At 34.9% G+C, this 7871-nt stretch overlaps 1 long non-coding RNA gene across 1 annotated transcript; it reads left to right on the forward strand.

Moving 5' to 3' along the window:
- Positions 1–2021: 2021 nt before the first annotated feature.
- LOC125237904 lies at positions 2022–6361 on the forward strand. Its single transcript, XR_007178383.1, has 6 exons — positions 2022–2703; positions 2987–3103; positions 3425–3546; positions 3673–3742; positions 4207–4302; positions 5952–6361. It is a non-coding gene; the product is annotated as an uncharacterized LOC125237904 (long non-coding RNA).
- The last annotated feature ends 1510 nt before the right edge of the window (positions 6362–7871 follow it).

Raw genomic sequence — 7871 nt, forward strand, 5'->3', positions numbered from 1 at the left:
TTAACAAACACGACAATGGGCTGAGAAACTTGGTCATGGTGTCTCTCTTCCTTTTTTCTCCTTCATACTTGGCTAGTTCTATGATGAGTTCTTGAGTAGCTAATGATGATGATTAAATCCTGCTGACCCTCCTCAGAGGCATTTCCACTGGCCCTGGTCCGACGCAAGTAGGTAATATTTCAAGATCTTCCTAACTATTCTCTTCTCAGTCGGTGTAATAGCCTAGGACACCATGAAATCTCTTCCGAAGACACGCTGCAGACTTGATCACAATCAGCATAACCGCAAGATCCAGTTACTTATTCTTGAACACAGCAAGTAACTTGAAACCAATGAATATTTCTTCAACTCTAAAGTTGGCTAGTCCTTATTTGTCCAATCATTGGTCAAAAAATAAAATATTGCATAAATCGAATATCATAAACACTTGTTATTTCACTAGCGTTACTAAGCATGCACTTAAACACACACTGAAGTTTTCACCGCATGTTTCCACCGTCCTCGCTGATCCACTATGTTCAATGACAGAACACTGCTGTGGTAAGAATCTATCTTAGGTTAAAACTAAAGTTAAGTTAAAGACTTCCAATAAACAGAGGGAAAGATAAAATAAAAATCACAAGCGTTAAAATATTTTCCAAAAAAAAAATGCCAACTAAGGTTGCAGGACCATCTAGGTACTTTAACCATATGAGACGTACGTCTCATTTACGTTCACCTACAATTATTATTTTTTTTTTTTTTTCCTCAAGTATGATGTCTGATCGCTAAGTGACTTTAATTTTTCTAACTCAAAAATTACTGCAGACTATAAAACTCCGTCTTGTTTGCTCAATAAAACTAGAATAGGGTAAATTAACTGGGGCTTTGAACACTTACATATATGTATTTTTCTTGATCGGCATTTTCTGTTCCATTCTTCTGTTTAGTGTGGCATAATATGACACCACTAACAACATAATCATATTGAAAATCTTCAGTAACACATTGGTCCTATGAGCAGGTATGAGACCAGGCTCAAAAACTCTTACTCCTCCGTTAGTTGACATCAAAAGCCGGGTACTTCAACTCGAACGTCCCACGAAATATCTCAATGTTCACTTCATGTTTTTCGCGTCCAAACTGTTGCTAACTCTGTCTCCATGTACTCAATTCTTGCACTATTGCACTAACACCTTTTTTAACTAACTAATTATGGCCTAAAACTAATTGAAATTACTATGTTTTCACTAACAGAGCTCTTCGTTTCAAAACGTAGTTAACTCTCACATTTCTTTACGTGTGATAATAAGACGTCACTAAAAATCACACATGCTCCTACACTATCAATTACACTAATTATTTGAAGCTACATAACACTATAATTTTCAGTGAAATCGGTTTTCTTAAATAAAATTTAATAACTTCGCGCTCAGATTTTTTTTTCGTAAGGAACTGTCACTGTCAATATTGTCATCCTTAACCGTTTTTTTTTCTTTTACAATTGTCCTCATGGGCGTATTTTCATTGTAAACACACTAATGTGTTTTTAGTAGTCACAAACATTAAATCAACAAAACAATTATTTGATATCATAAATTTAGCCTATCATAATGTTCAAATATTTGACTAGTTATTAGAAATATATAATTGATTTTTTTTTTTCATAATTTAATGAAATCGAACGAAAACTATCGTGTAAATTTGTCAATGCGTAGGAAATCGCGTGTGCGCATCGGTTTACAAAAGTGTGACCACATTAAAAATATATTGTGAGATTCTTTAAGGATCTAACAGACGGTCGGACCGCACTTGTAAGGGGACATGTGTTAGGCCCTATTTACAAAATACCGTTCAAAATCTACACAACTTGAATAGTTTGATGTGATTTAAGCAATATAAAATTAAATTAACAAAATCTTTTGTATTTAAATACATCTATTGTATTAATTTTACTATAATGAAGTAGAGAAAAATGAAGTAAAGTTTTGTAAATGACAACACCGGACAATAAATTACTGAATTACTGAATATCTTTTGTCGAAAATTGTATGACCGATCAAGCGTACCAACTTAAAAACAATGATAGTTTGTGTAATGTCACCGATAGAACACCTTTTGGCGAAGATATATGTTATCTGTGGTTAAATTATTTTCTCTAATCTATGTCATGCTTACCGCTAATCCGCTTGTTCGCGAAAAAATGGCAGATCCGTTTTTGTTTTCTTTAGCTCATTATTAATTACGTGATCTACAACTAGAATTATTTAAATATTCGCTTTATTTTAATCTGCTTAAACAATACGACAGGCAATTCTGCGCCGACGCCGGTCATGAACCGTCCATATTCGCCATTTTGTCATTTAGCAAACTAAGAAAATGCAAACAAAACATTATTTGCCCTAAACACGCGTTACTTCTAAATAATTTTGTCGACAAAGTGAGCCTGTTTTATCAAATTGAACTCTGAACTGCAATTGCAATGTAATTTTCCGTTAGCGAAAGTGAGGTTACGAAATTGACATGACATTATTGTTGGAAAAAAAAAACGTGAATGCAATGGACATGTGTTTTGTTGTGTTTCTCATCAAGATAATAGAAGAATTTAGTGCTCATACTCATGATCTAATGAGCAAACAGCCCATGTAAAGGATGTCTTAACGGGCCATGTCTCTACTAATAAAGTGAACAATTGCCTTCTCCAAAAGCAGCTTTGCAAGAAAGGTAAGCTTTTGTTTTATTATTTGATGTGTTTTCAAACAAGTCGTTGTTTTCGAATCCCGGCAGAACATACTTGCGAACTACAACGACTAGACCGAATATATATGGTGAAATGTTGCTTATTTCATTGTTCTGTCGTCAGATAAGTTAATGATTAGTAAATTTCCCACGTTACTTTCTGACTTTCACATTCCCCAAGAGGATCTAAATGTACGTGAAATAGGCCTAACTAACAAAATATATTTGTTACTTTCAATGAGGTTTACATGGTTGTTCGATTTTTCAGTTTCAACATCTAATTGGAATTTCTCTGGAAAGTTTACAATGCCCGATATTTCTACACATCTGCCACAAATTTATGGAAATCAATATTTATAGAAATTGAACATACCTTGGTTAAACGGTAAGCATTAAAAATATGTTCGACTAATTTATTTGATCTAGGCTACCTAACTGTTCTTGGAAATTGTAACGTTGTTTCCGTACCAACATATAAACTTCTCAATTATTTTTCTGAAGCGCTGGCTTATGGGCTATGGAAAATAATATTTGTAGGACCTCAAACGAATGTCATGGCATTTAAAAATAGGCATTGAATCTTGTCCAAACTTTAATTTTGTAATTTTGGATACTTAAATAAAATTATGTAGACTAAAAATCCAGACTTAGCATAAATTTTGTTTGTGTTACAATGAGTTTAAATAGTGTATGTATCAATTTTCAGTATATGAAATGGATTATCATCATTGAAGAACATCAACCAGCTGTCGGCAATGTGCAGGTTGACTGAGGAATTTTCCGGAGTGTCTTTTTATGGACTGTACTCCGTCTTAGCACAATTCCCAAGTAAGTACTTAACCATGATTGCCCTAGATAAATATAAACAATCTTAATGATACGTATTTATAAATAAGATTCCTTAAACATACATACACCCTTTTTTAACTAATCTTTCAATATGTACAATTTCAGGTTTTACCCGAGAGGCCACGCTTCAGTTGGACCGTCTTCCATATATCTACTGACTTCATATAAACGAAAGGTACTTTTATTTTTTTATAATAGCTCATACTAATTATTAAATTTAAAAGTTAATAGCTCATGGCATTAATATTATATTTAGATAATTTAGGCGAAGTATAGCGATGGCAATAAGCGATGAAGTGAAAATTGAACTTACATTAATTTATCCTAATTTTATTGGTTAAGCAAACTTATTACTAACTCATTTATGTCCTAGCTCATGTAGATATGAACTGCTAGGCAGGGGTTCTCAAACTTTTCTATTTTTAATTTCCCTTTTGTAAATTTTGTTGTATGCGTTGTTTTTTTCTGACACAATATTTCTCATGGGCGTGTCTTAGTTCCAAAAATTAAGCGACGCGCCTCTGTGAGTAGATAAATGAAATAATATTGAACCCAATTTGGCAGAACCTAACTCTAAAACTAAACCCTTTTCTTACGCTATCTACATGAACATTTCTAATCTCTGACGTTTCCTTTCAGTGTACTGAGGACTCACTGATCTACACTACCAGCTCATGCTCAACGTTACTGAACAACAAAGTAATCCGACAATCAGACTGGACCCGGTCATGTTAGGTAAGTTTACATACTTAATGCGTACCACATACTACATACTTTTTCTGAACCTCAGTAAAATATGGTTTTATAATGATAATAGTGCTTATTATCTATGCCTACTTAACAGGAATATTACAAATTTCAATCAATTTTCCTGAAATTCATTAAGCAATTGTGCCAATGATCAAGCAGTGGTGGAGTTAGGGTATGGCGAGGTACGACCTCCCAGATGCTGGTAATGCTAATATTTCGTAGGATATGTTTGACATGGTTGTAATGAAGTACAGTATGTTGGCATACTCCTGACTTGTGAAATATTGTATAAAAGCTGTGTACCCAATCTACCGAACATAATAATTGTATGGTTTTACACTTACTATTTTAGACTAGCCTACAGCTTATCATGTAAGATAACGAACTCATGTCATATGAAGCTATTGAAAATCTTGTTTATACATACATACTTATTTGTGTTACTACAGTAAAAATATATGCGTATAGAAAGTTGAAATTCGTACAGTGGATTTAATTTATTGAAATAATTGGCAGATATAGGCTATGGTGACCTCTCACCATCAAGAGGGACATATGCTTGTTTACTACGGATGTAATATGAAAATATATGATGACTTATAAGCTAATGAACTAAATTAGTCCTAACATGATTAATACGTATATCTTAACAGACAGAAACCTGTTCTTCTCACGGCTGCACTACAGTGACAATATTTGGTACAAACCGTACAAACAATATGCCAAATTATTGTATGATGTATGAAATCCTGTGAGCCAATTTGTAGATTATAGAGTTACAACTGAAATGCAAACAAGCCATCCATCGAAGGATGTACTTGTCATAATACCACATGCGTGTAGCTATTCAGCATTCATAGAAAAATGGCGGGACGCCCCATATAATATTGTACTTCAGCGCGACAATGAATAATCGCGCCCCTATAGCCATTAGACTAGAGCCTATCTTCTTGTATTACTAGGTCTTAAATCTAGGACTTAGGTATCCTAGACTATTTTAGGAAAATAACCTTACATCTAGACTGTAGTTATCCTGCCTATGAATGAAATTCTGTATAACAAGCCTGCTAGGAATATGTATATCATCAGAGTGTTCATAGACTATATAAAACAGCATCGAAGCTATCCGATCTCCGGTGTGAAGTGCAAACGTGATGTGAGATTTCAAAATAGCCCTGAAGATGGCAGAGCCTGCTATGAAAATGTACTGGGCATATAGAGAACTATTTGTTTTAACATGAAATTCTATTACTATTGTACATTGTGTACACACTTATGTTTCCAATTCCGGTCACGAGGTGGCAAACTCTTCTAAAGTGCTACAGCTCCGCGCTTCCTATTATTTTAGATACATGGGTATTTTCTATATAAGTACCTAGTATTTCCAGTACTTGCCCTGCCTATACAACAGCCATAAAACATACATTAAGACACAGAATAAATAATAGTACTACGCACAGGCGCAAGGGAACGTCAAGATGCGCCAATGCCAACAATTGCTACGTAGCAATGCAACCCGAATCGCCTATTGGGGACGATGTTTAACCACTACGACTATGAACTAATTTCCTAGAAATATTTTTTTGTCTTAGTTTACTACGCTACTTTACTTTTATTACTATGTTTTTTTTTAGATACCAGTGGAAGGAGATGAACATACAATTGACTCCGCATCGATGCATGACTTCGCCCGGAACGCGGCAAGAATGAACAATGGAAGAAAATACTACAGACTTGTTTATTAACGATAAAGTTATTTTAGTTTTTATGAAATAGCGATTGAATAAAAATATTAGGTATATGAGTTTTATTTAGAGATGAAATAAGTCAAGAAATACAGCACACCCACTCATTTTCACAGCAACAAATGTAGCCTGGCAAGGCTATAAAATAAGGTTATTAAAATTCTGGTTGCTCGGCACCAAAAGTAACCTTGCAACGGCTACTTCCTATTATTTATTTGTAAACCTTGGTATCCAAGATGTGTTCTACAGAGCACATCTTAGATCCCTTGGTCACGGAACCAAATGTAACTAAACCTCCGCTCACCATACTTATTTACTTACTTACTTGACTAACCAACAGTATAGCTAACCCCCCTTTAAATATACCCCGTAAATTTGGCCTTGTGATCGTCTAGCGTGAATAAGTAGAACCCTTCGATGTGAACCGCGATAACCTAGATCCTTTAATGAGTATCAGCTGTATTTTTGACTAATTTTTAAAATTTTATTTATATTTTAAAGAAGAATAAAGGTTATTGTAGCATAATAACATAGTGTTATAGAAGAGTATTTTATCAGATTTAGGCCTAGAAAGTTATATGTGAGAAAATTAATGACGTAATGAAGAAATTTTAAAATAAAAGTTAGTGAGTGAAACATACATGAAATAAATATTAAAAATTATTTTGGAAAACAACCGCTACGCTCTATTAGTGATCCTGGCTTGGGTACGAACTTGCGTTGCGGAATAGGATCCTTAATCTCAATCAAACTGCTTTATTGAGAGTCCTATGCCAAGCCAGAAGGGCTATCTATCTACTAACTAACCCCCCTTTTATTTTGTTTCTTTTCCCCTAGCTAAACCCCCCTTTTCCCCAATACTGCTAATAGACCATAACTTCTCGATCCTTCTAATGTATCATCAAGGCTCCGAGTAGTTGCTACCACTGAGAACGAAGTAAATAAGTCTAGTAACTCCTTGAAGCTTTTGACTTGTCATCAGTGGACGGCGCTCGCATGCCACTGGGCCCTATAACAAACCTATGCTTTTTATTCCAAAGAATAGTTTGTTTCCCTAACCAACTTGATAGAATTTACCTTGAAAAACTAGTTAGCAACACTCACTGGCTCGATGCTACATGAAGAATCAGAAATTGCTACCACAATTATTAATTTCACTCAAATAAATTAAGTAATAAGAGTTTTTATAAATTACCAGTTTTACCACATATTTTAAGATAGTAAACACCACATTTAAAGTCCATTTAAACCATATAAATAGTAATAGTTAAATTATTTCTCCACAATACACGTTGACCAATTATATTTTAAGACCAATCATAATAGAACTCTACTTTCATAGAAATAGTGTGTGACGCTACCCTAATCCTGTCGTTTTCCCTACTCTAGCATATCTGAAACACAGACCATCACTTACCATAGATCTAATGTTCAGAATATGCACAAGTGTATCCCTACCATAAGCTGTACAGTTCAGCCAGCGAAGCTGAGATAGGCAACCTATAGGCTTGTGTCGGTCAGATCCCCCCCTCTGCTTTTGCCCGCGGGCTAGGGTAGCAGAGAGTAGATCGCCCTATCCGTGTATATATCCAGTATTCTAAGACACACCAGTACCAGCCACACGGAAGACCCAGCTGCGATCAAACTTTACTTAGATATGGATCGATCACAACCGAAATCCCCAGCGACCAACGCCAGCATGAACCAGAGCACCGAGTAAATAAATATAAATATATATAGGACCCCAGCCTCAAATACTGCCGACTTCAGTGAGCAAGGATTACTCCTAATGTCTTTCGTCAATCGTGA

The sequence above is a fragment of the Leguminivora glycinivorella genome, chromosome 22, assembly GCF_023078275.1.
Source record: "Leguminivora glycinivorella isolate SPB_JAAS2020 chromosome 22, LegGlyc_1.1, whole genome shotgun sequence".
In the NCBI taxonomy this organism is placed as follows: domain Eukaryota; kingdom Metazoa; phylum Arthropoda; class Insecta; order Lepidoptera; family Tortricidae; genus Leguminivora; species Leguminivora glycinivorella.